At 41.2% G+C, this 16305-nt stretch overlaps 1 protein-coding gene across 1 annotated transcript in view; it reads left to right on the forward strand.

Annotated features, from left to right (window-relative positions):
* LOC112209777 (uncharacterized) overlaps positions 1-2412 on the forward strand; it is a 161131-nt gene extending 158719 nt beyond the window's left edge. The window contains exon 4 of the transcript XR_008548972.2: positions 922-2412. The gene's annotated coding sequence lies outside the window, so the exon portion shown is untranslated. The remainder of the gene's footprint in view (positions 1-921) is intronic.
* The last annotated feature ends 13893 nt before the right edge of the window (positions 2413-16305 follow it).

Genomic DNA, 16305 nt, shown 5'->3' on the forward strand with positions numbered 1-16305 from the left:
TTACAAGCTAAAGCTTATTCCTTGAGACACAGGTTAGAAAAATGAGTCAGATTGCCACTGCCTTCTTCTTTTGAAACTGAAGATAGATTATGCCCAACATCAACTTTGTTTTTCTTCTGTTTCCATAAAAATACCTCATATTCACCTTCATCACATATTGAGACCTAGCCCATCTGCAATGGCACCTCCTGGAATGGGAAACAGCCATTTAACTAAACTGATCCATTCTTAAGAACTAGACAGGGTTTATAACCATCTTCATGAATATTCATAGCTCCTCCTGTAATCTGTTAAATATACATATATACATACACACACACGTATATATACATATATACATACATGTACACGTATATATACATACATACATAAGACATGCAAGAAATTCAAGCCATGTTAAACCCAGACCCTACATTGCCATTAGATGGTTTACATCCTAGTTTGGGTCAGGACCATCCTGATGGGAACAGTTACTGGTAATTCTCACTATAATTGTGGGAAATAGGGATACTTCTGTGCTGTGGGTTTTACTGCTGCAGTGCCTTTTGCATGGGATACAAGATAGACTTTCTCAGGGACTTGCAAGGCTCTTCACCATAATGCTGCAACAGGTTTCATCTGAGCCCAGGTACTTGAGAACACTTTCACCTCCAAGTAGATCAGTTCCATTCCAATACCTTTTAACTACACCCCTTTGCAATAGGAAGTAGCTAGAATGAATATGTCACTTGAGTTCCATAGAAATAGAATGGCATTTGATAGTGAGGTGTTGTAACCAAGGACCCTATTTTTGTTATTTTTCTCTTTTTCTTTCTGCAGTCCTTTGTACAACTTATTAGTAATGAAATAATAAGCTTTACTCTCCTTCTTTCTACCAGGTACTTCCTTGCATTGCTAACATATCTAATTATGTTTGCTTAGAAGTTCCAGGGATTGAATCTTGAGACAATCTGGGTGCCTATGGAATTATCTCCCACCAGAAGATTACTTCAAGGCAGCAGCTAATTTACAACCTGGTCAAGCCTGAGATGGTGCCAACCCATTCTTAAGATGGGACAATAACTCAAGATAAGTCATCAAAACAAGCCACGTAGACCAGCACCACCTCTCATGCCCCCACCCACCACCCCCCACCCACCACATATCCTCCATACCAAACTTCCCCTTCTTAAACCCTAGCATTTTGCCCAAGAATTTTGAAGCAGTTTCATTAAGGCAGGAGCCTGAACCACTTCCCCACTGTTAGCTTTGGAAAATGAAGTCAATTTCCTTATACTGAACCTTGTCCTTGTTATTCAGTTTTGCAAGTGGTGAGCAGCTGAACCTACATTTGGTTGCAGTCTTATTTCTCAATTGGGGCAGTGTCTGTTTTGTCTCTCAACTGGGGCAGCACAGCGTTAAAGCTAGTGATTTAATTTCTTTTATGGAGAAGTTATTCCCTTACCCTTTATTTTGTAAGGTATTAGTAATAGACCAGTGATGGTTATTATGTTTAGTCATACTAGTGTTAAGTACCAATAACTGTGCTGGGGAAACATGGATATATAATATTTCTGATATTCTATCCAATCTTGCCCTTGAAGAGATTCCCACTATGGGAAATCCAGAACTACTGGAAAGGGACATGAGACCACATACCCAATGAGCATCCTTTTGTAACCTATTAGCATAGTGTTGGGCCCATTGCAAAAAGAGGTTGCTTTATGGGCAACAAGTGGTATAGTAGTACCAAGGCATGAGAACTAAGGAGAAAAAAAAAAAGAAGTTTGGTGGAAGCTTGTAAAATAAAATATTCTCCATCTATTAACAATTGTTAATATTAAGCATTAAGTTAGATACAGACCTGGTCCAGGTCTTGGGACACCCAACCATGTCTGCGACCATCTTCTTCTCAATTGGGCACCACCTTATCTTAAGTAGAAGATTACTCTCTGGTGAAACAGTCTATTCAGGAGGCTCAGCTTTCCTTAGATGTGAGACGTGAATCCAGGAGTCTATGCCTTCTAGTTTAGCAGCACAAGGATTAGTAAGAAGTACCTGGTAAGGTCCGCTGTATCCTGGTTGGAGACAATCTTTTAAGAAATGTTTCCAATAGACAAAATCTCCAGGTTCAAGTCTGTGGTTCTTAGATTTATGTTTCCAAGAAGCTTTCTGTGAAAAGATTATTTTACTAAGTCACAAGGTGGCACAATTTCTAGGAGACATTTTGATAGGTTTGCCTGTTATTTTAAATGGAGATAACTGTTATTTTACCAAAAGGAGTAAATCTTTTGTTTAGCAAAACCAATGGAATGGATTTTGGCCAAGGAATTTTAAAAGCCTCAGTTAATTTTACCATTTGGGTTTTTATTATTCTGTTTGTGCATTCTACTAACCCAGATGATGGGGAGTAATAAACACAATGGAAATGCTGAAAAATAGGCCAGATGCTACATGCTGATTGAATTATCTCTCCAGTGAAGTGGGTACCTCTGTTGCTATGAAGTTCCAATGAAATGCCTGGGTTGGAATAATTTTTTCTACAATAATTTTACTTACTGCTAAGGCTATTGCTCTTCTTCATGGAAATGCCTCTACCCAATAAGAAAACATGCAAATAATTACCAGGACATATTTGTAGCCTTATGAAAGTGGCAATTAGAAAAAAATCTAGTTGCTGTATTTCAAAGGGAGTCTCAGATAAAGGAAAGTGTCTTTGGGAAGTAAGTAATGCTTTTCCTGGATTATATTTTGGGCAAATATGACTGCTTGTATACCTTATGAGCTATCGTTGGAGAAGGTTTCCAGTAATACTATTTTTCCTGGGCAACCATTTTGGCAGGACTCCAGTAAGTTAGATCATGCACATGTGTTAAAAATGATAACTGTAGGCCAGGTGCAGTGGCTCGCACCTGTAATCCCAACACTTCAGGAGACTGAGGCAGGAGGATTGCTTGAGGCCAGGAGTTTGAGACCAGGCTGGGCAACATGGTGAGACCCCATATCTACAAAAAATTTAAAAATTAGCCAATCATGATGGCGTGTTCCACCTAGTCAGGAGGCTGAGGTGGGAGGATAGCTCGAGCCCAGGAAGTCAAGGCAACAGTGAGCCATGTTCATGCCACTGCATTCCAGCCTGGGTGACAGACTGAAACCCTGTCTTTAAAAATATGATGGCTATAATTCAGCAAGAAGTATGGGTGAGTTGTTTCACCTGTACCATTCTTCATCTTTTGGTGAATATTTATGCCCTTTTGTGTCCCAAACTTTTTGTGCTGATTTTGGGACTCTGGATTAATTTTATATCAATTTCAAGTGCTTCCTTAAAAGTTAATACAGGTAGATTTTCCTGTTTAGATGCGTTTTGAGTAGCACTCTTTGTGACCTTATTAGATCACTAATTTCCTCTGCATTCTGGAGTATCTTTTTTGGAATGACCCGGAATTTTGATAATGGCCAATGATTTTGGCAATAATATGACTTTTAGTAGTTGTGAAATAAGATGTCTTTTTTTTATGGATTGACCTGAAGAGATTGAGAATCCTCTTTGTTTCCATAACACTTCAAAATCATGGGCTACTCCAAAAACATATCTACTGTCTGTATAAATACTAGTGAATATATTTTTCTGCCAATTGACAGGACCTATTTAATATTATTAATTCCACTTGTTGAGGTGAAGTGGCTTTTGGAAGATAGGCACTTCCTGTTTCTTCAGTTAAAGACACTATAGTGTATCCAGCCCTATAGAATCCAGATTCATCCATTAAGTAAGGTCCATTTATAAGCCAAACAACAACATTAGTATTTGCAAGGGGGATATCTCAATAGATGTGACCTGGGAGAAAGACATTGATCAATTAGGGCTATGCTGTTGTGCAGCAGCTCATCTTAAAACAAAGGCAAAAGAGTTGCAGGGTTTACATTGTTACACCTAGATATGGTGATATAAGGAGCTAAAAGAAGTAGGACCTCATGTGAGGCCAGTCTGAGAACTGAGTAATATTGAACATGGTATGAGTTCAGCAGTGCCTCCATAGAATGAGAGATGAAGATAGTAAGGGATGTTCCCATTGCAATGTCTTTAGTTGCCTTAATTAACAAAGCATTAGCTGTTAATGGTTTGCATACAAGTTGGCCATCCTCTTGCTACAGGGTCTTTATTGGCTATAATACCCCCAAGTCTATTTTGATCTCCATGTTTTTGAGTTAGAATCCCTAAAGCGTTTCCATCACTTAAGTGTTTAAATACTGAAAATGGAAGGTTATATAATAATTTGGATGTACTAAAGCTGAGGATTTAGCAAAGTCATTTTTGATCATTTCTAATGTTATTTGATTTTTTTCTGTCCTGTCTAGAAGGTCTGTAATGTCCAGTTATAAGAGAGTACATAAGGGCTGGGCCTTTGAAGAGAAGTTGGCTATCCAATTTCTACAATATCCTGTCAGCCCCCAAAACCCTCTCAATTGCTTCTTGCTTCTCAGTGGTGGAAAAGCTAGGATTCCTTTCAACCTAGCTGGATTAATAGGAAATTGTTCCTTGACTGTTACATGGTATATTAGACTGTTCTCACATTGCTATAAAGAACTATCTGAGACTGGGTAATTTATGAAGCAAAGAGGTTTAATTGACTCACAGTTCCACAGGCTGTATAGGAAGCATGACTGGGAGGCCTCAGAAACTTACAGTCATGGTGGAGGGTAAAGGGGAAGCAAGCACGTCTTACTGTGGTGGAGCAGAAGAGAGAGAGAGAGTGAAGGGGCAAGTGCTAAACACTTTTAAACATTCAGATCTATGAGATCTCACTCACTATCACAAGAACAGCAAGGGGGAAGTCCGCTCCCATGATTCAATCTCCTCCCACCAGGTCCCTCCCCCAACAATGGGGATTACAATTCAACATGAGATTTGGGTGGGGACACTGGGCCAAACCTTATCAGATGGCCTATGTACTTTACTTGTTTTTGACAAAATTGAAGTTTTTCCTTTATAAACCTTATCACCCTTTAGGGCCAATTGTTGTACATGAAAGCCCATTGTTCTTTAAGCAAGTAAGTAAATCATCTACTTATTGTATTAAGACAGACTTCTCAATGAAGTCAATGTCTGAGTGGTCTGTTTTTAATACTTGTAAAAAGTAAGTCAGGCTTTTTAGTGTATCCTTGGGGCCTGACTGTCCAGGTATATTGTCTATCTTCCCACATGATATTAAAGATAAATTAGCTATCTTTGTCTAAAGGAATACTGAAGAATGCACTACATAAATCTATGACTGGCCGGGTGCAGTGGCTCACACCTGTAATCCCAGCACTTTGGGAGGCCAAGGCAGGCAGATCATGAGGTCAGGAGATTGAGATCATCCTGGCCAACATGGTGAAACCCCACCTCTACTAAAAATACAAAAAATTAGCTGGGCACAGTGGTGCATGCCTATAATCCCAGCTACTTGGGAGGCTGAGGCAGGAGAATCACTTGAACCTGGGAGGCGGAGGTTGCAGTGAGCCAAGATTGTGCCACTGCATTCCAGCCTGGTGACAGAGCCAAGACTCTGTCTCAAAACAAAAACAAAAACAAAAACAAAAAACTATGACCGAAAATTTCCACATTAGATGGGAAGGCTGTGAGCAGTGTGTGAGGATTAGGCACAACCGGAAGCTGTGGAATTACTATGTTGTTTATTGCTCTCAAATCCTGTACAAACCTCCACCCTCTACCATCAGGTTTTCTTACCAGGAGAATTGGTGCATTACAAGGACTTGTACACAGAATGACCAGTACTCTTTCTATATAATCTAAGATTATATGGGTTTTTTTTTCTTCTAGGGCTACAGTTCTGAAGGGATATTGTCTGCTATTTGGAAGCCATTTCCAATGAGTCTACTTAAATTATCTGCTATTTGGAAGCCATTTCCAATGAGTCTATTTAAATTTTTATTGAAGTAGTTGAAACAGTATTTTCCTGTATCAATGCAGGACTTTGACCACAATTGATCAGGTATTGCCTTATTACATTTTGTAATTCATCACTTAATAAGTCAGTGTCTTGAAGGCAAGATGGATAGCAATTGGAATCGATTTTGAAAAAATTCCTTTTTTTTTAAGATGGAGTCTGACTTTGTTGCCCAGGCTGGAGTGCAGTGGAATTATCTCTGCTCACTGCAACCCCCACCTCCCAGGTTCAAGCAGTTCTGCCTCAGCCTCCCAAGTAGCTGGGACTACAGGGGCACACCACCATGCCTGGATAATTTTTGTATTTTTGGTAGAGATGGGGTTTTACCATGTTGGTCAGGCTGGTCTCAAACTCTGACCTCAGGTGATCCACCCACCTCGGCCTCTCAAAGTGCTGGGCTGACAGGCATGACCCACCACTCCCAGCTGATTTTGAAAAATTTTCTGTCTGTTAATTATGTTTTATCATGTATAGCATCTAATTCTAAATACATTTCACCTTTTTAGGAGAAAGAAATATGGGTATTATATAGTTCTAAGAAGTTTTCTTATTAGATGGATGGAAACTAAGGAAACCAAAGTAAAACATGTGTCCCTTGTAAGGGACTTAGTTGAAAAGTTACAGGTTGAGACTTATGCACTGATACAGGAGTATTTATAACACCCACCATTTGGACCAAGTGTTTACTCTGAGGAGTGGGACCTTGCAATAAGGTGGGATGTATTAGAGATAATGTTTGGAACCCAGGAGGGGCCTTGCCAAGGGCTCCTGAAAACTTTGGCAAAAGTCAATTGGATAAAAACAGTCCTGCTGGTACCAGGTATTGATTGACAAAGCAGCAGCAGTCAAGGCAAGATTCACTTTGGGTCCCTTCTTGGGCAGCCAGATATGTCAACCTGAAATAATATAATAAAAAGGGTCAGAATCCAGTTTTAAAGAGTTTATTCAACTGAAAAGCTGGGAATGACCATTCTGGGACTCACAGACTCCAGAGAAATGGGATCAATGCTCTAAAGTTAAAAGTTAAGTTCTTGTTTATATAGGAAGAAGACAAAGAAATTTAATAGGACTAATTTCAACATTTTCTGTACAAGTTATAGAGTTATAACAAATTAATTAGGTACAATTCATTTCTTTTCAGTATGGCTTGTTTTCTTTATAGCTGGTTTTCATTTCCTTTCCAATTGAAAGAGTGAATTTAACCTTCCGCCTTAAGACAATGTGATAGCCATGAAGTCTTTGTGTGAAAAAGGTAAGAGGGAGGTTAATCTATAACGAAGATCAACAGTGTAGAGGGAAGGGGTCTTCCTTGGTGCCCTTCAGTCATTTACAACTAAAATGTTGTAAATTAAAATTGTTACAAAACAATGCAGGTAAGGAAGAAGGCTTAATCTGTTATCAGAGAAACAAAGGTTACAGCTGTCTGTCATGTGACTCAGGTACCATAATCACATCCCTTTAAGGCTCAAACCTAATTTAGAGTTTCAGCAGCTTAGATTTTGAATTATTTATTTTCACAGTACCACAGGGTAGAACATGGGCCTAAAATCTCTATAAGCCTGTTGTTCAAGCTGGCCTTGCAAACTGGACATTTTTGTGGTTTTGACCAGACTTTTGTCTATTTAGACAAATTTTGCTGTGAGTCTCCAAAATAAAACCGGATGAGGTTCCCCTCTTGTCTTATTTTATATCCTTGAGAGTTTGAGTCGTGACCAAGTGGGAGTGCTGTCTTTTGGTCTCTACCATCTGAGAGGCATGATGTTCTGGTCACATTCAGTGGCCAGACTAAACAAATTAGAAACCCCAAGACAAGTAATATTTTAAGCAGCACACTCTTTGTTCCAAACCTGTCAGGCTTCAGGATAGGTTGTCTTAAGTAGTTCCATCTGTAAGTGGTCTCAACCGTGGCTGCCTGGTTAATCCTGGGGAGATTCAATCCTAGGAGGGACCATCTGGTGACTGGCAGCCCACACAAATTTGTGAGATATCCAAAGCAATGAATTAATGGGTTTGCAATGATTGGTGGCCCCCCACAAATTTGTGAGATACCCAGAGCAACATAAGCACAAATACCATCCTTAATTGTCTTTAGCTATAAGAATCTTTTGCCATCTTAGTCTACTCCTGGGAATAAATTCTAGGGGCTCATGGGGGCTGCATCTTCTATGCCCTCTCCAGGAAAATCTCTTATCCTAAAATGAAATCATTGGACTAGACATTTCCTTTCAAGTTATTATTACCTATTCTGCTGTAAATATCCATATTCCATTAGAGAGACTGACCAATACAGTGCTTTAGAATTTAAAAAGTACAGCTGACCAGGTGCAGCAACTCATGCCTGTAATCTCAGCACTTTGGGCGACCAAGGCAGGTGGATCACTTGAGGTCAAGAATTCGAGATGAGCCTGGCCAGCATGGTGAAACTCTGTCTCTACTAAAAATACAAAAATTAGCTGGGCATGGTGGTGCACACCTGTAGTCCCAGCTACTTGGGAGGCTGAGGCATGAGAATTGCTTGAATTCAGGAGGCAGAGGCTGCAGTGAGCTGCGATGGTGCCAGTACTCCAGCCTGGGTGACAGAGCAAAACTCTGTCTCAAAAAAAAAAAGAAAAAGAAAGAAGTTCAGCTTTAAAATTAGTACATACTAACTCTAAGGAGGCAGTGAGGCATGTGACAAAAGAGCCAAGACTGGGTTCAGACACCAACTTCCCTCCATGAGCTCTGGATTGTGGGCAAGTGTTTTCATCTTCCCGTGAGTCATGTTCACCATCTATAAATCCCAAGGCAATCTAGCATAGTGTTAGACTCCCTAGGATTAGAATTTGCAGTCAGTTTAGGCTCAAATCTTAGCCCCTTTGCTGGTTTGACACTGGCAAAACTTTGCTTCTACACCCAAGTGTACATCACAGGGTTACTTCATTCCTACTGTGAGGCTCTATTCCACCAGATGATGACACAATTGCCAGCTCGGGACAATGGGTTCCCTTTGTGCCCAACACACACATACACCCATGCACACACACAGCACACTGTCTTTCCCACAGATGCTTTTACCTTTTTTCTTTAATTTTTGGAGTGCTTGCCTAGTGATAAAGGAGAGAATGGGGATTCTCAGCATCCAATGGGAAGTCATCAAACTTCTGGCCCTTAGTCTTCATATACCTACAGTCTTAACTGTCATCCTTGGTTCCTGTCTGCATGACCTCATCAGGACCAGAGACTGCTGTGGTTCTTTACTTCTCTGAAACACTGCAAAGGGCTCCACCCACTTAAAAACACCACACATCCACTTCTTCCCAGGAGTCTTTCTGCCTTCCTGAGGCTCCACCCAAAAAGCTTACAGCAGCCCTCCCTGCAGGGGTGGACCGTGGCTGGGGACTGGGTGAGGTGGACAGGACAGGGATCTTTTTCAGATTCCTGCTCTCTGACAGGGTTGTCCAGGGGAGAGAATACAGTCATGGGTTCTTAGTTTCTGTTTCTGGTTGGGCCAGTAAAGCCCCTTCCTCATCCCTCTTTTCTGCTCATTACTAGAGACAGAAAGTGAAAACCATGACTTCAGGCTGCTAAAAGCCTAAAACAAAACAAAACTGAACAGCAACGACAAAATAAGGTGGGTTGGACAAGCTTGCTAGCTTCCCTCATACAACTCCCCTCACCCTCCTCTGGCCCAGGGCATTTTTGTCTAGTTCTTGGGGCAGGAAAGCCCAGCTACTAAATAAACATGTGTTTGCCCCAGTCATTTTTCCAAAACTTTAGTTCTTTGCTTTTTTCCCAAAAAAGGCTAGGATTTTGAAATGCTTCCCACCCCAACTTTCTGCTTTTCCTTCCTGGGGAAAATGAATAAAATGCTCTGCCTCTCTGAATCAGATGAAGGCCAAAAGACACAAGAAAATGTCACAGAAAAAAATACCAGTTAAAATTTTATAATATGCCATATAAAAATTTAATAAGTAGTGAAAAAAGAAAAATAGCTCAGAGCAGCCTGAGCTATGTGAGGTCTGCAAAAGCCTCAGAGAACCTTTGCAGACCTTTGCAAAAGGCCCAGAGAGACAGGAACATGGGTCTTCAGTCACACTCCACCACCTGGGGCAATTGTTTAAGGTTATTTTGTTCCTGATTTGCTGCCTCACCTGTTATCTTCACGTTCCTGGAATATGTGTTACAAAGAACAACGTATAGCCAATCAACAGCTTGTGTTATTTAATGCAAATTCCTGGTAAACAACTTAGAAGCTGCTGCTTCTTTTTTCCTTTAAAAACCTGCTTGTGGCCAGGCGTGGGGCTCACGCCTGTAATCCCAGCACTTCGGGAGGCGGAGGCAGGCGGATCACCTGAGGTCTGGGAGTTCGAGACCAGCCTGACCCCATCTCTACTAAAAATACAAAATTAGCTGAGTTTGGTGGCATGTGCCTGTAATCCCAGCTACTTGGGAGGCTGAGGCAGGAGAATCGCTTGAACAGGGAGGTGGAAATTGCAGTGAGCAGAGATCGCGCCACTGTACTCCAGCCTGGGCAACAGAGTGAGACTCTGTCTCAAACAAACAACAAACAAACAAAACCTGCTTGTAACTGCTGCTAATCTGAGTGTATATTCAGGGCAACTTGAATTTATGTTCCTGGGCTGCAGTTCTCAAACTTGGCCCAAATAATCTCTTTACTAATATTAATTTAGCATCAGATTTTTTTCCTTTATGTCAACAGTAATTTATGTAAAACTCTTGACACAGTGCCTGATGCATAGTAAACACTAATAAATAGTGACCGCAATTATTACTATCTGCTCCATAATATTATTTTAAGGATTAACATAGGCAGAATGCCTGACACATAATAGGTGTTGAGTGAATGCCACCCATCATATTGAAGAAAAATGATTTCGAGCTCAATGTAAAGAATATATTAATAAAAATATTATTTTTAAAATATTAAATATCTGTACATATATTAATAAATAGTTTTTGAATGAGAAACTTTACTGGCAATAACTTTTTCAAAAGCTTTGAGAATGTGTCTTACCTATTGCTATTTTTAACCCCCTACTACATCTTATGCTAACTAGAAGTACATACTTTGATTTCCCTGGCCTTCATACTCTGCAAGATAAAATCAGGAAAAATAAGCATTAAACCTCTGGAAAAACACATGACATATGACACTGGCCATTAAATCATCAATATATTTGACTGAATTGAATTTTTTATTTTGTCTACATCTAGTGGCAGAAAAACATGAAAAGCAAAATTATAGATGGGGCTGTGGTGACGGCAGGTTCAGACACTCATGCTTCTAGACATATGTATTAGTCCATTCTTGCAATGCTAGAAATACCTAAGACTGAGTAATTTATAAACAAAGAAGTTTAATTGGCTAATGGTTCTGCAGGCTGTACAGGAAGCATAGCAGCATCTGCTTCTGGTGAGGCCTCAGGAAGCTTCCAGTCATAGTGGAAGGCAAAGGAGGAGCAGGCACATCCCATGGCTAAAGCAAGAGCAAGAGAGCGAGGAGGGAGGTGCCACACACTTTAAAATGACCAAATTTCATGAGAACTCACTCACTATCATGAGGACAGTACCAAGAAGATGGTGCTAAACCATTCATGAGAAATCTGTTCCCCGATCCAATCACCTCCCACCAGGCCCCACCACCACCAATGGGGATTACATTTCAATGTGAGATTTGGTGAGGACACAGATCCAAACCATATCAACATATTCCAGAAAAGCATGAAAATGGATCAGGCTTCTAGGGTATTGTCCTAGGTCCTCCTCCTGGTTCAACTTTTCAGGTGTAACAATAGAGAATGCATTCTTCTTCCTAATAAGCGCAAGCCTTGAGGCCCATCCTCTCATGATGGAGCTGCATTAAAGACCTCCCCCGAACCTGGCTTCGTTGCATCCACAGTCTCCTCTCCTACTTGATAATTCCCAGCAGCATAAATACATGTTGATCTCTGAGTTTGCAGTGCACACACTTACAGACACTCATACACACAGTGGCCTCTTAATTCCCTATCTTCCTCTAGCTATTGCTTCATTTCTCTACTCCCTAGCAGAAGAAAACTTTTGGGAAGAACTGTCTAGGAACACTGCCTCTACCACCTCAGCAAACATCTTCTCTTTAGCCCACTCCGATCTGTCTTCTGCCATCAACACTGAAATAAAATCACTTTTGTCATCTTGCAGATGAGTTCCAATTGCCACAATCATTGGGTACTTTCCGATCCTCATCTTCACCTCCCAGCAGCATTTGACAGGATGGCTGGTTTCCTCTTCTTGAAATGCTCGCCCTCTTGGAATCTGTGGCGTGACAGTCTAATGTCCTCCTTGACAGGCTACCCCTCCTCAGGGCTCAGTTTCGGGTTCTCTTCTTTCATAAGTACTTGCTGTGGATAATCTCATTCATTTTAATGGCTTTAAATACACTCCATCTGCTGACTGCTTCCAAATTTACTTACTCACATATCCATTAGCCTGCTTGCCATCTCAGTTTGGATGTCCAGTAAGTATTTCAAATATAGCTTCTCGAAAATGGGTATCTTGAGTTTCCTGCATAATCTGCCTTCACCTCTCACAGGCTCCCTAATCACATCCTCTCTGTTACTCAAGCTAGAAACCTGGGTATTATCCTGTTTTTCCCTCTCCTGCATTTCTACAACCAAGTCCTCACCAATTCCACTTCTGAAATATGTATCTCTATTTCCTCTAGTTCTTTCTGTCCTTGGCCACCATTCTGATTTGGGCTACATCATCTTCAGCCTGGATTTCTTCCAGAGACCCTTAGCCTGTCTCCCTAGATCCCTTCTTGCCCCTTCCCAGCACATTCTCCTTACACTGGCATCCCTTCCTGTCACTCCAAACTGAATGCCACTTGGGACTCAGGATATGTTATGGGGGTAGAGTCAAAGGAGTTGCTTATGTGGGATGAGAAGAGAGAAATCAAGAATGAGTAGGATTTTGCTGGAGCAATTTGATTTGTGTCAAGGTGGGAAAGTTTGGATGAGGTACAAGTTTGGCTAGTGGGGTAAGGGATAGGGGTGATCAGCAGTTCCATTTTCAATATGCTAACCCCAAAATGTCCATTAGTCAATCAGAGGTGGTCTATGGTTGGAGAAATGTTAGACATATTTGTTGAATGAATAAGCGAACCAAGCTAGGCTATCAGAGAAGCAAATTTACAGGGAGAGATTTGGAAAAGTTGTTAGGCTATGATCTACTGAGACTTATGTGATGTTCTAATGGAAATCTCGTATTATTTGGAAACATGGGTCTGGAGATTAATAGAAAAATGAGACCTAGATACATAGACCTGAGGGTCATCACTGCATGTTTAAATTATGGAAGAAAATAAGATGGCTCACTGAGACTTCTAGAAAATTAAAATATTTTCATGTCACATTTTTTATTCAAAAAAGTTAGTGTTATTGAGTCTGACAGAGGAAAATATTGAGCATCGTCCCTGGCTTCTACCCACTGGAAGCCAGTAGCTCTCATCATCCCTCACCCCCCTACCCCAGCGTGACAACCAAAAATGTCTGTAGGCATTGCCAAATGTCCTCTGGGGTGGGAAGGGGATCATCCCTGGTTGAGAACTGCTGATTAGAAGAATGTCAATGAGAAAATCAGTAGTTCTTTTTAGTTACCGAAATGTAATATTGGGGAATATTGGAAAAGAGTTTTTATCCTGAAAGATGCTCTTGGAAAGGATTTTAGAATTAAGCTGGCTGCATGTACCCAAGGATGTAGGGTTGGAAAAGAAGAGGGTCAAGGAGGGCACACTGGCAGAGAGCAAACTGACCCAGGGCGGAGGAAGAGAAGCCCTGGACACAGTGATAGGGAGGCTCAGTTTTGTTGGCAGCCTCTAGCTTTCACTCAGCGTTGCAGACAGCCTTTTCTCCCCCTGCAGTAATCCTGTCTGCTAGCCACAGGCTGATGGCTTTGGCAGAAACAGGCAATGTCCCCAGCATTGCTGTACCTGATGGTTTATTATTTCATTTGAGAATTTCAGTGCAATTCACCTGCTGCCCCCTAGTGGAGCGGCTTGGTGATGCCTAGTAAACTGTAGCAGTTCCTCATGTGAGTTTAAAGGCTGAAACTGTAAAGCTGGCTCTGAGCTTGAACACCAGGGTCCAGAGACTGGAACTCGTTAACCCTCTAGCTTTCTTCCTGTCCTTCCTCCAAATTGCATGCCTAATGCTTACTAGCGACTCCACAAACGTGGAGGAGGTGAGTGCACAGACCGTCACCGGGGCCAGCAGAGGAACACAGGGGCAGGGTAACACAAAGGTTGGAAGTAAGGTAAAGAGTAGCCCAGGGACATTCCACTGAGCACCAGGGAATATCTCTCTATTTGCCTTAGCTGTTGCTGTTCTGGATGCCCTTTGCGGAAAAAACGAGAGGACAGCAGCTGGAAGCGACACCATCCTGTTTCAAAGGCAAGATGGAAATGTTATTCACTAATCTAGACCATGGAATGACACTGCTCCCTAAAAGTTGCAGTTGAAGACAGAGCATCTATGTTTGTGTATTTGCCAGAAAAACACTAATCATAGCAGAATTCCTTAGCACAGATTTAGAAATATTGAGGGGCAAATCCTGCCCCTGAAACATAATTGCATATGGGAGGGTGGAGGCAGGTGTAGAAAACAGTTATCTGAGGAGAGTAGGAGGGCAATTCCCATATCATGAACGTTACAAAGGTCCCTACTCATTGAACTTCTTTAAATAATAAATTTTTAACTTAAAAGTCACACTACGCAAATTACGAAAAAATCGTATTTTTAAAAGATCACAATTTATTTACATTAGCGTCATCCATAGTGCACCAAAACTATTTTTGGTTTTCCAAGAAAAAATATGTATGCATAAATCTTCATGTTAAATGGTCAGATTCTAAGTATATATTGAAGGTAGAATCAATGGGATTTTTGGATTTGCTCGCAGGTTGGATGTGAAAGGGAGAAAAGGTGGGAGGGGTCAGAGTCAAGAATGACTCCTTCCAAAATAACTTAGTAAGATGTCTCAACATCTTCATGTTGTAGGGAATGAGTAGGGACAAGGGAATTAATTTCTAATTCAAAACCTGAATCAGTTACATAATTGGTTTAATTCCAACTCATAATGATTTTCTGCCATAGTAAAAACTGGAGGCATGAAGTGATAAAATGTATTATAAAGAAAACTTTGATGGGACAACCCCTTTGTAAAAGTGAAAGTACTCTCCTTTATGACATGGCTTTCTGACATGGACTAGATATCTGGTTTTGCTATCTAATAATTGCCTAATTTGGGGATGCATTTTATAATAAGTTTCTCCATTCATGAATTGAAAACAGAAAACAGTCACTCTGCCCATGTACTCTCACTAGGTAACCTGCATATAGAGCCTCTGTCTTAGCTCAAGCTCCTGTTAAGAAATTAACAGGCCGGGCGCGGTGGCTCACGCCTGTAATCCCAGCACTTTGGGAGGCCAAGGCGGGCGGATCACGAGGTCAGGAGATCGAGACCATCCTGGCTAACACGGTGAAACCCCGTCTCTACTAAAAATACAAAAAATTAGCCGGGCGTGGTAGCGGGCGCCTGTAGTCCCAGCTACTCGGGAGGCTGAGGCAGGAGAATGGCGTGAACCCGGGAGGCGGAGCTTGCAGTGAGCCGAGATCGCGCCACTGCACTCCAGCCTGGGCGACAGAGCGAGACTCCGTCTCAAAAAAAAAAAAAAAAAAAAAAGAAATTAACAAACAGCGTTTCTTAAACGATTCATCTCTCACAGTTCTGGAAGCTGCAAAGTCCCAGATCAAGGCGCTGGCCGATTTGGTTCTGGTGAAGACCTGCTTCCTGATTTGTAGTCAGCCTTCTCCTTGGAGCCTCACATGGCAGAGGGCAGAGAGAACAAACTCTTGCGTCTCTTCTTATAAGAGCATCAGCCTTACTCATAAGGGGTATACCCTTATTCCCTAATTACCGCTCAAAGGCCTCACTTTCTAATACCATCATATTGGAGGTTAGGCTTTCAACATAAGAATTTTTTTTTCTCACATCTGTAGCAGCCAGATCAATACATGAATACATTCAGTCCGTACTATCAAAGGACAATTTGTTACCTGGAGATACACTTTGCAACCTATTAGTCAACTGAGGATACTGAGTAGGCAGTTGAATATATTCATCCCCAGTGTTTATGAACCACTGATTCCACCTCAAGTCTATCTTTGACACACAGCATATGTATGACTTCTCAGGGTTAAAAATAATTATCTGTAGAGGTTTGTCTAAATAATATGCAGATAACCAATTCCTCTGGAATTTCAACTTTTTAATGCTTGGATTAAGCCCAGCCTTGAAAGAGCTATTTGCTGGGATTCCAATACTTTGGAAGTTTTAA

The sequence above is a fragment of the Pan troglodytes genome, chromosome 6 (genome assembly GCF_028858775.2).
Source record: "Pan troglodytes isolate AG18354 chromosome 6, NHGRI_mPanTro3-v2.0_pri, whole genome shotgun sequence".
Taxonomy (NCBI): Eukaryota; Metazoa; Chordata; class Mammalia; order Primates; family Hominidae; genus Pan; species Pan troglodytes.